This window comes from Phyllostomus hastatus, unplaced genomic scaffold, assembly GCF_019186645.2.
Source record: "Phyllostomus hastatus isolate PE091 unplaced genomic scaffold, TTU_PhHast_1.1 phas_scaffold_46, whole genome shotgun sequence".
Lineage (NCBI taxonomy): Eukaryota > Metazoa > Chordata > Mammalia > Chiroptera > Phyllostomidae > Phyllostomus > Phyllostomus hastatus.
This window is the reverse complement of record NW_025334032.1, coordinates 17,153,668-17,177,076: the sequence shown is the minus strand read 5'-3', so window position 1 is coordinate 17,177,076 and position 23,409 is coordinate 17,153,668.

Sequence of the window (23,409 nt, the reverse complement as noted above, 5' to 3'; positions counted from 1 at the left end):
GTTTTTCTTTTCCTTTCCCATTTATGCAGCTCTTTTCTGCATATTTAATTCCTTTAATAACCTTTCCTTTGGCTTAATAACCTTTGATCTGGCTCTAAATGATAAAGACTTGTTTTTCTTTTCACCGCCCACTTTATGCTTGCTGAGAACACAAGGAAACAATTTCATTTCAGGGAAGTGCACCCGAGACATCCCATCTTTATTTATGCTGCTTTTGTTAATTTTTGGCTAATGAGGGAATTAAGTAATTAAGAATGGCCACTGAGCCATTTTCCACACCTGTGAGATGGATGGCTGGTGAGTGAAGAGACTGAGTAGCACAGAAGATTCCACATGTTAACTAACACAACCCCACGTTGCCTACAATGTCACCTATCCTGGGCCTCTGCAGGGACTGACCAAGGTTCAGGCCAGCCTTCAAAATAAACATGTTTGTCTTGCAGTATTTCATCCATTTTAATTAAATTTAATTTTAAGGATTATAATTATGTTTTTAAGTTAAGCTTGTAGACTCCCCCCCCCCCCACTCCCACCCCCTGTCACCCTGCTCAGTCTAGGCCAGCGTCTGCATTTATTATGGCATTCTTCCTCCCACTTTCTGCCCTTTGGTTTCTAAACTACCTTCTCTTTTTCTTTTTCAGTAACCATGAATAAAGGGATCTTCTCTGGCTCTTGTCCCTCTGAGGCACCCTCGCCTTTCCCCTCATCCCCTGCACCCCAGGAGACTTCCCTGCACCTTCTCTATGAAATCCCTGCCAATCCAGTTCAAGGTCCTGGGTCTAGAGGCTAAATTTGCTTCCCAGACTCATGCCCCACCCCACACCATTTCTGTCAGTTAAAATTTTTATTTTAAGATCACAGGAACTGTGGGTCTCTCCACCGTCACTTGACTAGAATTCTCTTTCCTTGGACAGTGAAGGACTGCTGGTGGCATCTCAAACGCCCAGGGAAAAAGGTTAGGCATGTTCTCATAATGTTGAGCATGCACTTACCCTGTGACAAGCCATCCCACTCCTAAAGAAACAAAAACTTATCTCCATTCAAAAACAAATGTTCTTAACAGCTTTAGTCATGAAAGCCAAAAGCTGGAAACTATCCAAATGTCCTTCAGCAGAAAAAAGGATAACTGGTACATTCATGCCATGGGGTGCTGCTTGGCGGTCAGAGCAACCACCTTTTTACTGAGGCACTAGACAATACAGATGAACCTCAGAAGCATTATGCTGAGCAAGAGACAAGGCCACAGAGGTTGATGACGCAACTTACTTGACATTCTTGAAAAGACGCTAATGATAGGAAAGAGACCTGTGGTTCCCAGAGTTAGGGGCTATGTGATGGAGTGACTAACTTGTGTTGGTTTCTTTGGGACTTGCCCAGTTTCAGCACTGAAACTCCCACATGCCAGAAAGATAGAGATGGTGGGTTGCCAATGCTGTGACTGTTGAGGGCCAGCAGGAGGCAGCCTGGAGTTGATGGAATTGTTCTATATCCTGGGTGTGGTGGTGGTTATATAATCTCTACCTATGTTAAAACTCATAGAACTATATACCAAAAGGAGAAAAAACTAATTTTATTGTATGATAATCTTTAAAACAAAAGAAGACCAAAATGCACATAATAGAATCTCTTCCAGGATGGGTGTGGGGTTAGCTCCAGATCTTTATGGCTCCCTGTGGAGGATGGAGAAAAGAGAAGGAGAAAAAGGCTCACTTTGTGCATACCAGTCTGCCTGTAAGTCCTAGCTGTGCTTCTCAGATGTCATCCAGACAAACTGATCCTGTACTTCTTTAGTCACTCCAACCTGTTGACACAAGCCCCGAGTTCTCGTAGCTTCTGAATGATTTTGCCTAACCCGTATTTGGAAGCTTGGATCCCTCCACAGCAACACCCATTTGGGGTGGGTTTTCACTGTGCTCCTCACAAAGATCTCTGAGGCAGATAGAATCAACCTCTGATGGTTTTTCTTTAATTAAAGAGCAGGTACAGAGAGAGGGGCTCAGTCAAGGTCATACACTGATGCTTTGTCCTATTCAGCACACCTCAACTGAACATACCTTTTAAAACTTTTTTTAATGATTGCTAAGGTAGCAGAGGTCACCATGAGCCATGAGCCAAATAGGAAGGTGGACTTTGGGCTCCATGTCTTAGAACCCCAGTTCCAGGGCATAGGGTCTTGAGGCTCACCAGTTAGTAATTTCAAAGAAGGTTGAGGCTTTCTAGCCCTCCACTCCCCCCTCTCCTACCTGGAAGGTGATTCTCTGCCAGTATAACAATGCATCAGAGACTCTGTGCCAGGTAGTTGCAGTCCACAAAGGAGAGCCTGCTTGTGAAATCTGGCACAGAGAAAAATATGAAAGAATAACTCTGCATGTGCTGAACAGTAGGAATCCCCCACTCCCTCTGGAGCTGAACATGGAACAAGGACTCTGTGTAGAGGTTAGGGTGGCACACCACTAGAGAGGGCTGGGATACAGGGGGAAGTGGTGAAAGAAGCAGGGGCTCCTGTAGCCATCAGCTGGCTTCTGCATGAGCTGAAACCAGTTCATGGGGGAAGCATGAGGATGTGTCCTAAATCACCCTCTGGACCCGACTTTGGTCCTTAATTTACTAGTAGGGAGCTTGAGTTCCTTCCAAGGTAAGAACTGTCCTTCGAGAGCCCCCATCCTGAGGTTGCAAGGATCTCTGGAGGCATTTCAATCATCTGCATGGCCCAGAGGGACTCCGGCTTCTTCCTGATGTTGGGGGTGGAGGCCTCAGATGACTCACCCTCTTGGTGCCTCAGAGAAGCTGTCAAAGAAGATGGAATTCTCTAGGGTCGTTCTGAGCAGCTGGGCTCAAGTCCCCATATGACCAATGTTTAAACATCACAGTTCCCTTACCCATCCTCCCACCAAAATCTACTGAGAGCCTTCCTGATTCTACCTCCACAAAACAGAGCTACTGTTTGTTGCCTGCAAACACGAGGCCAAAAGCTGCGAGTGAAAGCAGAAAGAATTCAGAATCAGAACTCTGAGATTTGAGGCTCCTTCAGCCCTGACCTTGGATAAGGCAGCCCTTCAGCCTCAGTGCAAAAACGAGAGTAAAAACACCTCACTACTGTGGAGTTGGAGCAGAGAAATGGAAATATATAAGTAGAATAAGGACCAAATGAGAGAGGACATCTTATTATAACAGGCTATTTCTACACCCCACATAAGCACATTATAAGTTTCAATTCTAGGGCTAAGACATCACTTGAATGGCCTGTGCTGTGGGCAATGCATGACTTCAGTGGGCCTTATGAACCACTATCCAAACCATTCATTATCAAATCAACAGCCTTCCTGAAGAAACTTACCAGAGAATCACACATTTACTCGGTTTGGACTGACAATTAAAGGGAGTCATCACTCTCAACCAGCGCCTAGCTGTTCTTATGGACAGAGAGGGACTCATCCATGTTCTTCTGTGGTTTATATCCTTCCCAGTATCATAACTGGCATTTCTTCGCAAAAGGAAAGATCCATCCTTCCTCAGTTTCAGTTTGAAAATAACAAACTGTGATTCAACTGAGAAAAAACACATTTGCAATTTATTCATCTCACCAGTCCTTCCTTCCTACTGATTGTTGGGCTGAGCAGAAAGCCGGCGCTTCCCTCTTAAGGTAGGAAACTTCACAGCATATATAATGCCGAACTATGCAAATGTGACCAAGCTGTAATTGCTGTGAGAACCGGAACATTGAATTTTATGACTTTTGTGCATTTGAATTTCCTACCCTAATGTTGCATTAACGAAGGGCGTCTTTTTTTGCATTGAATTTATACCTAATGTGATTCCATTTTGCATTCTTTACATATGCAGATGAGGTAGCTATAACGCTCCTGATGCAAAAGCTGTTTTTGCTAAATCATATCAAAATGTTTCATGGATCACACCACAAAGTGTTGATATATGGAAATTGCTCTTTTTCAAAAACTGTCCTTAAAATCCAAATGGTAGGTTTTGAACTTTTTCTCTCTATATCACACCCTCCCCAGTATTTGTGGAGAATTAGTGGAAATAAATAATATATTAATGCCATGTTGCCAAGGCTTGGGAGCAGGGCAACCGGAATCATGCTCATTTTAACTACCTTTGAGAGGAAAGGACTGGGGAGTAACTCTAGCAGAGTAGCAAAAGTTAACATTTAGAAGGTCGGAAAATGTCTAGGTAAAGAAATAACTGAATACCATCTTTCTCAATTAATTATACAAGATTTCTGTTTTCTATATACAAAAGCAGGTTTGGGTAGCTCCGTCTGATGTTACCTATAGGTATAAATGGGATCAAGACAAAACTGAAAACTGTAAAGAACTGTAAAGTGCGGCAGCATCTAATAGCTTGTGATTCCAGTGAGAGGGGCTGCCTGAAGGGCTAGGAGCCTGGAAAGATTGTCTATTTTTACATAATAGTTTTTCTAATTCTTTAGGCACATTGAAAACCAGAACAAAATCTGCTGTGTCGTGAGAATAAACTGTTTAAGGTTTTATGCAAAGAATAATTAAATGAACGTGAACATAATTACACAGATTAATGTAATTAGAAAGAGGTACAGTAGCCAGATATCAAAGCCATATTCTAAGCACCTCCCGAAAAAGCAAGGTGAAGTGCAGGACAATACTCTGTAAAAGGCTGGGTGGCCTCTCCGCAATTAATTGAGTTGAGTCAGAAAGAGAGACCCAGCTTGAAAAGCTGAAGGAGGGTAGATTTAAAAAAAAAAATAGAGGGAGAATATTTTAAAAAGAGAGAGACACACACATAAAAGCTAGAGCTCTCTCCAGTTGGCAGAATTTTTTCAGATTATAGTATAAATCAGCCTGAGGCTAGCTTTTTTTCTTCCTCGGATTAAAAACAAAAAACAAAAAACAGTGTAAAACAAACAATGCAAATGTAATGGCTACAACTGTTAGTAGTAGACTTGCACTTCAGCCACAATAGTGTAAATCTGTCACAGGACTTGGCTGTAACATGCCTAGGTTCCTTCCCCCTAAGGTGAATCTGTACAGTTCCTACCACGGAATATTCCTGGTAGTTCACATGCATGAGGTGAATAGAGGGACATCCAGGGTTTCAACATCCTTCCTTCAGGTGACTTGTAATTATTTTTTTAAGTAGATAATATTAACCAGACATTGGCTTTCCCAAATACATTAATAAATTTTAACACAGTCTGGACAAATCAGACTGTTTTATGATGCTGGATGAGGACTCACCTTATACTGCATTGCAAATAGGTTTTCTTTTCTCTCTCTCTCTCTCTCTCTCTCTTAGTTTTAATCTTGAAGTAGGAAATGGAGATTGCTTAGATCAGACTCAGAGACTATTTAATAATGCTACTTGAATGCTGTATTTCCAGTTCAATCATCTTACTCTAATAGAAAAATATACCTTGATTTTTCATCAACATTAAGTGTTCTTTTTAATATATATAATGGTATTTGGATGGCATTTATTTAATAGATTCAAATCTTACCCTGGACATCTCTGTTATTGATTTGGTTCTCCTTAATGTCACTGAACATATTATGGGTATGCTCCAGATTACCACAAGGTGGGAAGTTTACACAAAAGCTTGCTTGCAGAATCTACACGTAGCTCTCAGGGTGCAAGGGAGAAGAACTAAAGAATACTGGAAATTTTCTCCTGCTTCAAATGTGCATCTGACAGCCACAACTGTAACATTTATTACTGTCCCCCGTTTATTGCTTTCACTCTTTCATTAATAATTTAATGTTTAGAAAAAAACAAGCTCTTCAAAGCAAAAAAAATCTACTCGAAGCTAAATAAACTCTATTTTGTCAGAGTTGCATGTCTTTATATTTCGAAATGCCAGTTCTGTCACACAGGCTTAACTAACGCTACTAGATTTAGAGAAAAGGAAGTTTTGTTGGCAAGCTGATCTCTCCATGCTCTGTCAGTTTGAACAGAGTGGAAAATTGACTCCCAATGACTGAGAATATGTGTACACACTATCATATTTTGAACCTAATCGTGTTTCACTCTCGCAGAAGTAGACGTGTTTATTTATATAGATTTAATCAATGACAAGAGTCCCTCTCAATATAGCTCAAAATCACAGCTTGAAAGCAAACTGTTATTGCAGCATTTCTAAAGTTACAACTTACAGCCCAGACCCTCCCAGCACCCTCAGCATTCGGAAATTGCCATTTTGACTTAATTATCAACTCTTTCCTTTTTGAATGGAATTATTCAGGATATTGTGATAGCCAGATACAAAACAATTTCTCTTCCACCAAAGGAACATACTATCACTGATGCAAGTCAGAAACTGCAATCATCACAGCTGAGACCCAAGGGTCAGTGTTGAGGGTCACAGGTGAGTTTGGCAGGTAAGCACACACTGTAGTCATGTAGCTTCTGGACTAGTTTTAAGGAGAATATTCACACTTCCAAAGGACAGATAGAGCCCCGGGGAAATGGAACCTCCACACGAGCTCAGCTGTTCAGGTAGAGGAATTGAGTCACTGCCGCCCTGACCTCTCCTGGGTTCCCATTATCACGCTCCCCTACCCCCAGGAAGATGAAGTCTCTGTCCCTTCCAGCCCTGCCACCTGACCTTTGATCTAGATGGCACACTCAGCCTTCAGTTCTCAATGACTAGTGTTCTCTTTGGGCAAAATCTACATAATCTGTGGTCAGAAATTGTCAAACAAATGCTTGACTTCATACACTCCATCTCTGTAACATGAGCAAAACACCAGAAGGGGAGGGAGGAAGAAAGAAAAAAATACTCTTGTTTAGGCTGAGGAAGATAACAGTGGATGAAAAAGCACTGACGTGGAGATCCCTTTGGGAAAACAAAAATCAGATATTCTTGTGAGAATGTAAATGCAAAATGCTGGCTATGACCTCCAAGAAATGTATGATATGAGCTATGTCAAGTTCAGGCATTTTTTTTATCTTCTTTCCACCCCATGGAGGTAGATACACAGTTCCTACCACCAATTCAAAGTGCAATAGAAAAAGTTTGCCAAGTGTTTTGAGAAACTATGCAATTGTTCCTTATTGCAGGAATAAAGGGGCAGGGTGAGGAGGAAGAGGCATGTAGAGGTAGCAGATTCCTTTAAAATTATATTCTTCTGTTTATACTATTTTAAACAATTTCAACTTTTACTCTTAGTAGAAGGATTTATAATGTCCAAGATGAATAAATATTACTATTTCTCCTTAAGCATACCCAATTTTAAACCACCCCCATCTTTATAAATTTGGTTGATTATAAAGCATACAACAGTATTTGCAATGTGCTAATGTTCTCTAGACTTCACAATTTCTTATCTTAATACTTTTAAAAACAAACAGCAAACGTATTTTATCAAAATCCATATTATTTTAAATGAGTTTTTCTGTGTTTTTTTCAAAACTTACATAAGAAAAGTTGTTAATGCCCTTTTTTTTACTTCTAACAACACATTGTCTAAAAACTTAGTTGTGCTATTAGATTCAAACATCACTTCATTCTCTTAAAGGTAACTGCTTTTTTGCCTCATTATAATAAACACCAATGTTTTTACAACCGCAACAGTTCCCCGCCTCATTAGCATATTTTGGCTGAGGTATTGTTTTACTCTGACCTGTATAATAAGTGTCACATTAGCAAGACAACAAATCAAACGTTTGTTAATTTCCCTCGCTTTCCCACACAGCTGGTGGTGTTATCGTGTCACCAGATTTTAATTAATATGATAAGTAACACTTGCAAGACAACAGCCGGATTTTTTTCCCCTCTGTGAGGGTCTATAAGCCTCGTGTGTGCGCACACATGCGGTTGCACACACGTGTGTGCGCATGGGAGAAAATGGGGAATAAACCAAGATATTTATGAGGGCCTTGCACAACAGATTAGTCACTAAAAACATTCACAGCCCTACACAATGCTATTTCAAATCAAACTTTCATTATACCATTTTCTTTTGCTCTTCCAGATCAAAGATTGCCATGCACCAAAGCATAATAAAAACCATAAAAACATAATAAAATGCACTCATTTTCATACCTGGGGTAGTTGTATATTTAAGGTTTTAGCATTTAAGAGAGATGCAATACTGCTGTCTTCAGAGAGGCTTAATTTTAATTTCTCCAGCCTCCACGTGAATAGTAATACATTTCTGACTTATACAGACCGTTGTGTTTTCTCTGTGCGAAGGTCTGCTGGGCACTGTTCTTGGGTAAGTCAAAAGTGCCATCTATACGCAAAAGATGGAAATGCAACAGAACCCAAAAGGAAGAACCCCTCATCTCATTCCAGCGTTCAGAGCCTCTAACACTGCTAATGACAGACCCTTAACAGTGAGTCAGCTAAGCAGAGGGAGAAAAGAATTATAGCACTAAAATAAATAAAATGAGAATTCACTCCTGTAATGTTTATACTGTAAAATATTCTACAATGCTAGTACCAAGATTTAATTTAAAACCATTTCAATGCACTTTTTAGTAAAAACAAAAGTAGTGTCTAACTTCAAATAAACAGTAATACAAAATATTACCTGAGAATGAATGTATTTTATCCTCAGAGTAAATGAAAAAGATTTGTTTAGTAATTTTTTAATGACACTGTACAAACTAAGTCTATAAAAATCACTAACAGTAGAAACCCTTAAACCATTTCTGGAGGGAAAAAAATGCCTATAAGAAAAGTGGTGTTCAAAATTAGAACTCTCTCTAATGCTTTCTGATTTTGAATATTCTGAAGAGAAAGGAAACCTCTTTTTCCTGGGATTTGAAAGCAGAAGGCCCTTTTTTAAAACTGAAATTCTTCCCAATCTCCTTATTGTTTTTTAGTTTGACATGTTTCCTTTTGTTGCAAAATATGAGACTTTCCCCAAAGAACCCCAAACTCTTAATATTCCACCTACATAAAATTAAGCCCCAGAGGAAGGATGACACCAACATTCCTAAAAACCAGTTTCCTCTGAGGAAGGATTAAGCACAATGGCAATTTCCAAGCAAGCAGGTTTGTTGAGATGCAAGGTCATCAAATCCAATTACTAATTGTGCAATGGCCTAAGGCCTACCCTCCTCTGAAGCTGCCTAGCAAAAAATGTGGGTTGCATAGAAGCAGACCTTATTACCTGCAACTAGTTATGTCAAATAGGCTCAAATTTTACATTAACTTGCATATTCAAGTTAATGAAATTAGGTTCTGAAAGTACGTCTGGAAGCCAGATGCCTCTTCCAATATCCTTTTTCCTCTACAGGTGTGTACAAGGAATCATGCCTGTCAACATGTACTGGAAGGTATGCAGGAAAACCACACCAATGGGCCAATGTGTCAGAAATCAACTCCAGGAAAATTCAACTGTGAATTCAGAAAACCAGTGAAGGACCTGAGGGACTTCTATGGAGAATTGAAGACCCTCACCCCAGCCTGCCATACAGACTGGGGAATCCTCCTCCTGTGTCCTTTGCCTCCTTTGGTAGGAGTACCTTATGAAATGGTGTGTGGAGGTCCTCTTCTCTTATGAGAGAAGCTGATAGTGCTGAAGGCCAACAGACACCAGCTGTGCCAGTCACAGCCACTGGCCGAGTGTGTTCCTTAGCAGTCAGATTTCCATAGATCCAAAGGGCTCTCAAGAGATCCTTTGGTCCACCTCCCACTCAACCAACAGAGAGCTAGCTCAACTGCTCATCTGAGGTGTGGGATAAAGACCCCACAGGAGTCACCAGGAATCATTTTGCTGCCCTATCTTGCTGTCTCCTGGGTTAGCAGAAACAGGATCTGGCCCTTTTCTGCTTCCACTTTCAACGCCTGCTAAGAAAGGGGCTTTGAGGACAGGATGGGAGCAGAGGGATTCCAGTGATTGGGAAGGTGTTCATTTTTCCCCATGAGAAATACTGGTCTAAGATAGCTGTTCAGGGGAGGATAGTTTCCTGGGGTGGGGTGCAGGGGAGGTGGGGGACTGGAACTTAAGCAGGAACCTGGTTTTCAAGGAACAAAGGAAACTTGTGTGACAAATGATCATGACTAGAAAACATTAGAAGTCAGGATGCCTGCAAGAACTTCTCAGAAAATAATCTACTCACAGAGGCAGTCCTAACTAATCTCAAGAGGAAGAAGTTATGAGCTTCATTCAGATTTCCCATTTAAAAATCAGGAAACTACATATTTTATTCTCAGCAAAAAAGTGCAGGTGAGAGCTGTTATGGGCAACAAGCTAAAGAAGAACCAACATGCAACTGATGTAGGCCAAGAGGAGCATTCACACAGAAACCTCAAGGAGGGCAACAGAATCCAGGGCCTGGCAGAAGTGCAGCTTTAAACAAAAAAGGGAAGAAACCAGGTGGATGGAAGAAGGAAAGTAGGGGAGGGGAAGAGAAGGAGAGGAAAGGGGAGAGGAGGGGAGTAAATGAAGGACAGAAGTAGGGAGAAAGGAGGGAGGGAGGGAAAGGAGGGAGTGGGGGGGGAAGAAACTGATCAAAGTAGAGAACAGAGTATAAAATAAAAAGATAGTCCTGCTTATCTTCCAAAAAAGAATTTGGAATTTGTAAAGTAAAGCACTGTGCCTACTCAGCAGTGACCCCAAAATAATACACACACACACATACTAAATCCTGGAAAATCAAGACTGGTGGTATTTACATTGTCTTTGACAATGATTGTCAGTACAGGGATTAAAATCAGGCTTCAGTGCACCACTCCTCTGTCCCTGTCCCAGAACGGGGCACCAAGAGCTTCTAAAAGACTCCAGTGTTTCCCAGGAAATGGAGCAGCAGGAACTAACTTCATCTTTAGGGACATGGGACAGCACCCCCATAATAATATTTTTAATTAAATGCAGGAGTCTGTCAGTTATAAGACACACAACTAAGAAAGGAAAATGTGGCTGGTAATAATTGTAAGGCGTCATGAATAGTAACATGTGTCTGATTTTAAAATTGTTAAATGTGAAAAGTATCTGTTGGAATAAGTAAAGTATGATCTGAAATATTTAGAATCAACTAGAAATAAGATGGCATTTGCTCCATAGATCAAATGTGTTGTTAAAACTGGAAAAAATTCAAAGAAAAATGTGAAAGTCCTTGTGAGATTCTACCTATTCACTTTCTATAGATTTGGAAGGCAATTATAAAAAATAAAATTTAATTTTTGAACATCTCCCATTTCATAAAGAAAACTTCAAGGTTCACGCCAAGCTTTGCACGTATGGTCATGTTGGCCCTCTGGAGAGACCAGGAGCACTTCAAACAGCAGAAGGTCATGTGCTGTTGACACTGGGACCCCCACACCCACCACCCTGCCCTACCTACTCCATTACATCATGTGTGGAGGGAAAGGTAGGCAGGCAGGTAGGCAGAAAAGAGAGAAGTAGAGAATGAAGGAAGGAGGGAGGGAAGGAGGGTGGGATGGAGGGAGGAAGGGAGGGAGGAGGGAGAGAAGGAGGGAAGGAAGGAAGGAAGGAAGTGCAAGTAAGCAGTAACACATGCAAGGCCACTCCACAGATTTAGCTGTTAAAATTTTTCAAGGGCAAAGACAACAAGAAGGGGAAAAAACAAGCTGGAAGCTGAAATCCTTTGTAGGCCACATGAGGAAAGTCACCTCCACTGCACTGCCTAGTGTGGGCACAGATGCCACTTTAGGAAGATGGTCTGTTCTGAAGACAGCCTGAATAAGAACAGGATTAGATAGCACTCGAGGTAGTAAATAATGCAGAAAATTGTGTTCTTGGTTAAAGTTGTTTTGTGTTGTTGTTGTTGTTGTTAAATTCCTGCAAAACTGTACTTGTAATGCAGCAATCGCTTTGCCATGAATAAGGCTCTTTGTCTTTTGTTAGCTGACCCATTTGGCTGTTACAAAAATAAAAAAGGAATTGATTTTGATGATCTGACATGCAGCTAAAGGGCACACAGGCCACAGATGAACAAAACCCCAAGTCTCACGCTGGTGATCGGATCAATTCATACCTGTATCAGGTGTCTGCAGCCATAATGAGAGGAGAGGAATGAAGCCACACTTCCCTAACGTGTGTGGTCTTTGGTGTACTGTATATTCCTTTGGGGGCATTGCCCTTCCTAGTTTCTGTTGAGAGTTATGTTTTTAAGTCCCCCTAACCCTGAGCACTATTTATAAAATGCCTGGTAGAGAAGCAGAGAGAGAGGGAGGAGGAGAAAGAGGAAGGGAGAGAGCACAGTTTCTTACATTTAACCCCAAATACCATTCATCCGTAACTAGTGGATAATAATCAGCAAAGAACCTAGTAGCCTCCCCATTTAAACATTCTTGTTCTCATTAACAGGCCTAGCATTATTCATTACCCAAGCCATCCAGCTCAGCTCAGGAGCACAAGAAGAAAAAAGGAGTTTTACCAATTGTATTATGCAGCTTGCTTCTGCTAATTTCAGTGATTACACTGGGGATGGACATATCATTAATCTCACTTCTTGTGCCTAGTTTATTTCAAACAAATATGAGGTGTATTATTATCCCGAGAGCTTAGGGAATGTATGCCTTTCCCAGGGCCACACTACCAGGGCAACCTTGGGAGGAAGGTGGCAGCCCTGTCTGTGAACCTACAGTTACGCCAGTTCAAGTTGGTTTCTGTCTATGCCCATCACCAACACCTTCCACGCACACCAGCAGCTTACTTTTGCTCTCTTCATCTGCGAGTTACATTTTATAGACACTCTGTCATAAATTTCTGTTCACTTCTGAAAAAATACCACCAAAGTATTCAGAAATAGATACAGGGGTCTGTAAAGATCAGCTCTCAAAGTGGTTTGCAAAGTATAACTGGGTCATGAGAGACACAGGAAATAAAGTTACTGTTAATGATCAGGCCTCAGAAGGTCTGATCAGACCACAAAAGGAACAACAGCCAGGAACAGAGCTTGTGAGCACTCACTAAATCCCTGGAGATTCTAGAATAATGAGAGAGAAGCAGTCTCTCTGAACCTGTCCTCCATGGATCTGCTGCAGAGAAGCAAGGGGGACATGCTTACAATATACAAGGAACAGGGAGAACATTCCAGAAAGGTAACCAGGCCTTGAGCATCAGGCAAGACATGGGCACTTATGATCCTGCTTCCAAGGGATGCTGACACACAACTGCTTCCAGACACTGCCCAGCCCACCCCACAACTGCAGTTGCAGACTCAGCATTTTCCTTAGTGTCAGGTGCTGTGAAAGCAGATGTGGCTGTGGGTGTGAAGGATATAGACAGAAGCTCTGACTTGGCTGTGGATAAGTCACACTCACCCTCAGTGTCCTCATCTGTAAAATGGAGAGAGTATAAAACGTATAGATTTCTTCTGGAACTATATGAAATAACTCTTGCAAAAATGCAAAAGTTGGATAGAATCTTATTCAAGGTATCACAGATTTATGAGAACTTGTTATGCTTGAATTGCATAGAGATATGCATTTAGTGAGATACTGAGATCTCCAGAGAATACAGTGTCTTTGTCATTCATTTTCAATCACCCATCCACCCATTCATTCAGCAATCCACCAATCAATCCATCTATCCATCCATTCACCTATCCATTCATAGACCCAATCATCCATCCATCCACCCAACCATACATACATACATACATACATACATACATACATACAAACATCCACTTGCCTAGCCTAAATCAGCCTAGCCCAGCCAACCAGCACATACATGAATATACATGGAAGCTGTTGACACCAGTGAAGTTCATGTAATTTGTTATACAGCATTATCAAGGTAATAGCTAACCAAGAAATGATATTGTATTATTAAAACACATATTTAATTACTCTGAAATAAATATCTTGCAGAACATAATCCTACAGGCTACAGTGTAGCCTATCCACATTGACCCACAATTTAGGCCATTAACATTTCTTACAGAGAATGTTTTATTTGACATACTTACAGTTCCTTTATATCAATGCTATTTAGATGCTCTAACTAAAACTGTACTAACCAGCTCAAGTATGTTTTTCCCTCCCTGATTCCAGATTCCAGTACCTGGTAGGCACTTAACAGTATTTCTTCATCCTCTTGATTCTCAACCCTAATTCTGTGGTCTTGTCACCTACCTTGTCCTAAATGGAAGGCAACTTCAGCCCTAGAAGAGCTCTGCTGGTTTTCTTAATTCCTTCTAAAATCTCTTTCTCTTTCTACTGATTTTTACCAATCAGGTAGAACTAAAAACATTTTCCATTTTTAAAAAATCCCAATATAAACTTTTTAGCAGTATCAAAAATTTACATTAAATGTAAAGGTCTTGCTTTTACTTAACCCATAACATCTTTTCTAGCAAAGATTTTCATTTTAAAGATCACCTGAAATAATTTGAAGTCACTTATTTCACTTTATTACTCTAGAATTGTTCAGTAACAATGTAAAATTTGTTTCAACAAGTTACTTTTAGTTTTTTTTTATTGAGGTGCAAATGACATATAACATTATATTTGTTCCAGGTATACAACATAATGATTCCCTATTTGTATATATTGCAAAATAGTCACCACAATAAGTCTTTGAGTAATGTCCTCAAGGTCCATCCATGTTGTTGCAAATGGCAAAGTAGTGTTCTTTTTTTTATGGCTAATACTCCAGTGTGTGTGTGTGTGTATCACATTTTCTTTATTCATCTATTGATGGACACATAGGTTGTTTCCATATCTTGGCTATTATAAATAATGCTGCAATGAACATGGGGATGTATATATGTTTTCAAGTTAGTGTTCTTATTTTCTTCAGATAAATATCCAGAGGTGGAATTGCTGAATCATATGGTACTTCCTTTTTTAATTTTTTGAGTAATCTCCATACTGTTTTCACAGTGGTATACCAGCAGTGCACAAGTGTTCCTGTTCTCCACATTTTTGACAATACTTGAGCTATATGTCTTCTTTGGAAAAATGTCTATTCAGAATCTCTGACCATTTCTTAATCAGATTTTTAAAATTGTTTTGCTATTGAGTTGTATGAGTTTTATTTTAATTATATAATATTGATTATGCTATTACAGTTGTCCCACTTTTCCCCCTTTGTCCTCCTCCACCCAGCATCCCCCACTCCCTCAGGCAGTCCCCCCACCATTGTTCATGTCCATGGGTTATGTGTATAAGTTCTTTGGCTACTCCATTTCCTATACAGTACTTTATATTGCCATGGCTACTCTGTAACTACCTATTTGTACTTCCTAATCCCCTCACCTCTTCACCCATTTCCCTACATCACCCTCCCACCAGGCAGCCATCAAAATACTCTCTGTATTCATGATTCTGTCTCTGTTCTTCTTGTTTGCTTAATTTGTTTTTAGATTCGATTGTTGGTAGATATGTATTTATTGGCATTTTATTGTTTATAATTTTGATCTTTTTTTCTTGAATAAGTCCCTTTAACATTTCATGTAATAATGGTTCAGTGATGATGAACTCCTTAAGTTTTTCTTGTCTTGGAAGTTCTTTATCTGCCCTTCAATTCTAAATGATAGCTTTGCTGGTTAGAGCAGTCTTGGTTGTAAGTCCCTGCTTTTCATGACTTTGAATATTTCTTTCCAATTCCTCCTAGCCTGCAAAATTTCTATTGAGACATTAGCTGACAATCTTATGGGAACTCTCCTATAGATAACTTCTTTTCTCTTGCTGCTTTTAAGAGTCTCTCCATCTTTAACCTTTAGCATTTTAATTATGATGTATCTTGGAATGGGCCTCTTTGCATCCATCTTGTTTGGGATTCTCTGTACTTCTGGATTTGCATATCTATTTCTTTCACCAAATTAGAAAAGTTTTCTTTCATTACTTTTTCAAATAGATTTCCAATTTCTTGTTCTTGCTCTTCTCATTCTGACACCTATGATGCAAATGTTGGAATGCCTGAAGTTGTCCCAGAAGCTGCTTGCACTATACTCACTTTGGGGTTCTTTTTTCTACTTGTTGTTCTGACTGGTTGATTTTTGCTTCTTTATGTTCCAAATCATTTATTTGATTCTCAGTTTTATTCACTCTACAGTTGTTTCTCTGTAAATTGTTCTTTATTTTAGTGTATCCTTCACTTCTAACTGGATCTTTTTTATGCCCTTGAGGTCCTCTTGAAGTTCCTTGAGCATCCTTATATGTTTCAACAGTGTTTTGAACTCTGAATCTGATAGATTGTTTATCTCCCTTTTGTTTAGTTCTTTATTTGGAGTTTTGATTTGTTCTTTCATTTGGGACATGTTTCTTTATCTCTTCTTTTGGCAGCCTCCCTGGGTTTGTATCTATGTATTAGGTAGAGCTGCTATGACTCCCTGTCTTGGTAGCATGGCCCAATGTAGTAGGTATCCTGTGGGATCCAGCGGCACAGCCTTCCTTATCACCCAAGCTTGGTACTTGGGATGCACCCTTTGTGTGTGCTGAGTGCACCCTCCTCTTTTAGTTGAGTTTTGATTGGTGTTGGAAGGTCAATGGGAGGGATTTACCCAGGCAATCAGCTGCAAGGACTGGCTGTGACCACTGACCACTAATCTCTGTCCTCTGTGGAGGATCAGCTGTGCAGGGGCAGGGTGGTGGTACTCCACTGTGGTCTGTAGTTGTCTACTGGGTGTGCAGGCTCTGGAGTTTCCCAGGTGGTACAGGCCAAGGTCAGCCCCCACCTGTGTTCTGCCTGGAGCCACCCTGCATGAGTTATAAAGCAATCTGCAGATGGCTGATGCTTTCAATGGGCTTAGAGATTCCCAGGCAAAGCCAACCTGTAAACCTAGGCTGGCTGCTGCTAGTGCCATGCCTGGAGCCACTTAGCAAGTGGTACAATGGATGGGGATGGGGCTCACTGAGACCAGCTGTCATTTGTTTTATAGGATTTAGAAAGTTGTGAAGCAGGAGCCCAGACCAGCCATTCATATCTTGGGTGGGTCATAAGTTGAGTGGGATAGAGCCTCTGGGAATCTCCAGGGTGGGGCAAACAGTGTTAGCCAGGTTGATAGAGTCTAAGATAAGGCACCTGCCTGCAGGCTCTGTAGCTCTGTGGGGGGAAGGTTCAGAAAAGGGGCAAAGGCCTCTGCCCTCTTTCTATCTGGGAGAAAGCTGTTCCCCACCTCCCACCTTGGTGCTAAATACTTCAGTTCCTCCCCATATGCCACTGGTGCCTTTCAATCTGCTACCCTGGTGCTGGAGCTCGAAGGAGTGAGTCTGAGTAAGTTCATGTGTGGGTTCTTTAAGGGGAATTGCTTGGGACTCCAGAAATTTCTTCCATTGGCTCAATCCCTGCTGGTTTTTGCAACCAGAAGTTATGGGGACTTATCTTCCTTGCACTGGAAACCTGGGCTATGGACCTAATGTGGGGCTGGGACCCCTTGCTCCCTCCCAAGCAAGGAGGTATCCCTCCCGAATTTTTACCCACCACACACAGATGTGGGACCAGCCAATTCTGTGCCTCTGCCTCTCCTGACAGTCTAAATGGATGTGTTTTTTTAAATTCTGTAGTTGTCAGACTTCTATTCAACTCTATTTATGATGATTCTGAGTGATGGTTATTCTACATGTTAATTGTAATTTTGAAGTGGTTGGTTGTGTGAGAAGGCAAGCCATGTCACCATCTTGACTGGAAGTCAAGTTGTATGAGTTTTTTTTAATATATTTTGGATAGCAATCCCTTATCAGATATATAACCTGTAAATATTTCCTCCCATTCTGTAGGTTGCCTTTTCATCTTGTTGATGGTTTCCTATGCAGAAGCTTTCTAGATGTAGCCAATGTACATTTTTACACCAAACTTCTTTCAGTTTCTCATACTCACTGAGGTCTTTCCCTCTTCTGGCCCATGAGGATATTATTCAGTCTGTCTGGAGGATATTGTTTTCTCTGCTCTCAGCTGACCTGGCTCCATCTCTTTCTCAAGTTTCAGTTTAAACAGCACCTCCCAGGTAATGCCTTCCCAGCCTCAGAAGCCTTCCAGGCATGCTTTCTCAGCACACAGTTCTTCATAGTTCTTAGCACAATTTGGAATAACTATTTTGTGTCTACTGTTTGTTTGGGGCCTTTCCCTGCTTAAAAATACTACCCAGGGTATAAGCTGTAGGAGGACCAGGACAGCCTCTCTTTGACCCTACTGTCCACCACTCAGATGCACTGGGTACAGCAGTGCAGGTCGGTCACAATGCAAGGACATCCATGATTGGGCTGAAATCCAGCCAGGGCTCTGCTCACCAAGCCACTCGTCCTTATATAAATGCAGCTAGCTCCATGCAGACAAATTGTGTCTTGTTTGATCTGCACTATAGACACTTTCTAGGTTAGTGGCAGCCCTGCTCCATTTACACCAGCTCCCAGCACAGGGTCTGACACACTATGGGCCCTCAATCATGTTAGAAAGGAAGTTTCCTTGTGCTTATCCCGCTGGGATAAGCATGTACTCTGTCCCCTCATCCACCATGTTGCCCCAAAGCCAGTAGTCAGAGCATAGCTGTGCAATGACCCCCACAATCACACACTCTCCTCCCTTACATGCCATAATCTATTGTCAGGATCACTTGCTTGCCTCCAAGGTAGAACAAAATAGTGTGGTGTTGTCTTTTTATTCCCATGCACCTTTCTTTCTAGTAGGACTATAAGCCCCTCAAGAACAAACACTATCTCCTAAGTCTTTGTAGCCTATATTTCACAATATTTAGTAGAGCAGTAGGAAAACTTGTTCTTGCCTCCCTAACCCAGTCTAATAAGCTCTGAAGGACTCTGAAGACACAGAAACAAACAAGAAGGGCCACACTGTACAAGTCTAAAGTCCTTAGAAAGGCTTGCGTGTGAACCTGGGACAGCCGCTGGCCATCTAGGCTGCCTTAAGCCTCGGTTTCCTCATTTTCAAATAAGTGTTTGACTGTCCTTCCTCAAAGAATGGATGCATGAGTTTAAAAAAAAACAATTCAGGTAGAGAACCTGACATGTAGCTCAATGAAACCACATAGCTACTTGTGCTGTGGTTGGGAGAGGGCACATCAACAACCATGGCCCTGGGCAGTGCACATCCACTGTAAAGTGGTTCATAAGCAGGTCCCGAATCCACTGTGAACTCTTGCTTTCTCTGTTTCCATCCATGACAGAGATGGGTGGACTCCCACCTCTGTGATGGGAGATGGCGATGGAAAATGGGGGCTGGGAATCTGTGACCAAATCTTGACCAGTCTAGGTTACAAAGCGGTTTGGCTGAGGCCAGGATCTTTTACTCTCAGTATAATTTAGAAGCAGGGAGGTGGTTCTCAAAATGCAGTGGACATTCCAACTATCTGGGTCATTGATTTAAAAAGCAGATTCTGAGCTTACCAGGTTTACTCATTGATTCCACATAATGAACCATCAAAACCCTTCAGTGGCTAAAAATGAATAAAGAACATCCTAACCCAAGTCAAATTGCCTCAGTTAAGACAAAGCTGAGTCATAAGGGGATACTTCCTGTAGATCTTTCCCCATCCAGGAATGTTTAATAGCAGTTTCAAGTGCAAACTCGAAATGCTACACTCATTCATACACTCCTCAAATCATGAGTGCTGAATGAGCCCCTAAAACACTGTCAGCTAAGGGCTAGGCAGCATGAGTTAATTCTGAGGATGACGTATATGGGATAACAAGCTGACAAAATATGGGATTACTGCACATAGGGTCGGAATACGCAAATCAATTTTTGTTAAACTGTCTTTTAAAAATTATTACACAGAATCTACCAAATCCTAATTTACAATGTGGTATCCTTCCTAATCTCCTGAATTATATACAGTATATTTGTACAGGCACTTTGCATGGCCTCTGGAGTCAGTTCTGCCCAACCATCTTTAAGCCACCTAATTAACTGTCTCTTTCTGCTTCCAGAATGGCTCTGAAGGAGACTGCTGGCTGTGAGATGCATTTTAAGAAACTGCTTTGCCAGTTGTTGCTATATTTCCCCAAGAGACTAGACTGGGTGGCATTCATTTCCATTGTATTAGCTGCACAGAGCAGCCACTTCCCCTACAGCTGGCCTATTTGTTCAAAAAGCCCCAGTCAATGAAATACAAGAAACTTTTCTCAAGCAGACTTACATAAGCAGCATTAACACACAGTCCTGTGCTTTCAAAGCTGAGGATTCCACATAAAACCAGGGCCCCTGGGAGTGTTCCTGCAGCTGAGTGAGCTGCCACAACATGGGCAGCGCCACAAGTTGCAAATGGCCACATCAAATGCCTTTCAGGAGGGGGTCCACAGCACTATTGGCCACACATGCTGAGCACCTCCCTGCCTCTGGGGTGGCGTGCTTCCCACTCTCCTTCCTCAGCTTCCACTCTCCCAAACAGTTCTAGACTGAGTCAGCCCCAGTCCTTACCAAGTCTTCCAGGCAGAGCTGAGGAAATGGGTCAGGAGCAAACAGGCCCCAGATGAGCTGCCCTACCAGGTGATTACACAGAGCACAGACCCAGAATCTTCCTGTAAAGTGAAGGCCCAGAAGGTCTGGCAGAGTCCTGAGGCCTTGGCCTTATCAGGACCTGGGTGATTTCCTTGGGTAATGACCTGAGGAGGGTTTACTTTCTAAACAGCTCTACAAGCAGTTGGTGACAGAAGGAAAGGAGAGAGGACAAACCCCACTCAAGCAGCACTGACCCAGGCTAAACATCTTATTGGTAAGATGCAACCAAAATGTGCCCCAGAAGTAACCAGGGAACATTTTGTATAGGCATACATATTTGCGTTTATTACCACAACCTCCTAATCTTTCACCATACTAGAGACCATCAGGATCCCAGGACCAAGTCTACCCTAGTTTGCAAGTAACGGTCCAGCTTCTCAACTCTACTTAAAGTGACACAGAGAAGATAGGCAAGGGCCTGGAGTTAATACTTGTGAATAATAATTATATGCCAGGCCCTGCATTTCACTGTCAGGGTATGATTTCAGTATCATCAGAATCCTCATCTGACAAATGAGGAATTGGAGACTGGAGAGGTAACGATGGGTCATGCAGCAGGTCTAAGATAGTGCCCGGGTAGCTTGACATCACAGTCCCTCCCTCTTGGCTGAAATTTTATCTTCACTACATACACATGATCAAAGTTAGTATTAGTATAACAGGACATTGAGTAAAAATTGCCCTTCCAGAATGTTTGGCCATTGGGAGTACTGGGCTATAATCTCCTCCAGGAGGTATAGAGAATATTCACCACCCACTGCCCCCATCCCTCCATGACAACCACAGCCAAAGAGAAAGGAAGAAAAGTCAGGACACAGAAGAGAAGGCCCTGTGGTAGAGGTCTCTCCCTCCTCTCCAGGGGGTTGTAGCAAGTAACACTAATGGAGGAAACCAGGCTCAAACTGTCCCATGGGTCCCCACCCAGAAGGAGAGCCAGCTGGAGCGAAATCCCTAGAGCAAGAGAGAGTGAGTGTCCTGATGGCTGCCTCATGTGACTTCCCACAACCAGGCACCACCAGCCAGCCTGGCTGAGACACTCACTGATAGAGTAAAGTCAGAAACCCAGCAGAAAAAAAGGAAAAAGGGCTTTGGCCAAACTAGACTAGGCTGGACTATATTTCTAATAGTGGAGAGTGACTCAGGAGCCACAGGATTTCCTGAAATCTTACTAAGGGATATGTCTGACTGATTATTGTTGAAGGTAGTAATTGGAAAAGTTTTATATAATCTTGTCAAAGTAATTCAAATTAATAGTTAAAATAGGGTCACAAAAGAATGAATCTACCAGATATAAATAGCTACTAAACATGAGTTTCATTGGACATGCATTATTTTTTTGCTCTAAAATATATAAACATATGTATTTCCTTAATGAAAATCAGGGAAAAAAAGAGGAAAAAAGTATTGACCTAAGATTAAAAGTTATCCTTAAAAAGAACAGCACTATACCTGTTCATACATGTGTAAAAAATAGACATTTTCTGGTAAGCATGGAGATAAAAAGGCAGAGATTGGAAAATATACTTTTATTTATTATTTATTTGATTTTGAAAGTACATTTATTAAATCTGGGGACAGTGAAGCAGGAGAGCCTAGGTGGGGCTGCTTTGGCTCACTGAGAAATAAAAGTCAGTGACAGAAGTAAGCCAAGGTGGGGCTACTGTCAGCTCACTGGAAAGTCAGAGGAAAGGGGCCTTGTGGACAGGTTCATGGAGTTAGCCCAGGATGAGCTGCTGCTGCTGCCCACTGCTCCCCTGGTTGCATGTCTCATGGGGTCCCTTAGAATTTAGGAAAGGCTGAATCATCAATTCAAAAGAACTCATGCACCCCTATGTTCACTGCAGTAGTATTTATAATATCCAAGTGCTGGAAATAGCTCAAGTGCCCATCAGTAAATGAGTGGATCAAAAAACTGTGGTACATTTACACAATGGAATACTATGCAGCAGAAAGAAGGAACTCCTATCTTTTGTGACAGCGTGGATGAAACTGGAGAATATTATGCTAAATGAAGTAAGACAGGAGGTGAAAGACAAATACCATATGATCTCACCTATAAGAAGAATCTAACGAACAACATAAACTAATGACCAAATAGAACCACAGGCATGGAAACATGGGGCAGACTGACAGTAGCCAGAGGTGGGGGGTAATGGTCGAAAGAAAGGGAAGGAACTAATCAAAGAACATGTATGAATGACCCATGGACATGGACAATGGTGTGGAAACTGACTGTAGGAGTAGGGGGTGGGATGGGTGGAAGAGGGCAAAGGGGAAAAAATTAGGAATGGCTGTAATAGAATAACAATTTAAAAATGATTAAATCAAAAAGAATTTAGGAAACACACACCTAAAAGGGAAGAAAGGCATGGATATGCTCCCGGGAAGGAGAGTGCCTGGAAAATATGCTTACTTTTTGTAATAAATGTCTAAAAATGGCTATTTGCTGCTTTTGCAAGTTCCAACTTGCATGTTAACCCTAGAAATTGAACTATATCCTTGAGACCATTAGACTCTTCACATGATCCCCTGAGTGGAAGCAAGCCATTGCCCAGGTGCAGGTTTAGGAGGCATTTTTATGTTCTTCCCGCTCTATAAACAACTCACACTCAAAGTTCACTTAAAAGTGGATTTTAGCATGAAAAGAGCTTAGGTTCTGAGGCATGGTTAGGTTTGGGCCTACATCATCACTAAGCTGTGGATGGAGAAAGTACTTGTCTTCTAGGCTTCCTCAGGGAGTAAGTTCTGCCTGGCTCTCCACAGCAGGGCAGAGTGCTGAATCTGGTGGACTCCACTACACACCAAACAGTGGTCACTCAGAAAGGCTTTTGGGGGACATCAACTCAGAGCAGCAAGTCTGTTTTCTCTGAGGGCCAAGACTGAGGTTGAAACCCTGCAGAGTCCTCTAGAAACCCTGTTCTAACACCCACTCTGGACATAGGGAAGAAGGTGCACTCACTGGCTGCAGAGTTTTAGTTTCCTTTCCAGTTTCCTTCATTGGCACATAAATCCCTTCAAAGCTGAAATTATTATCTCT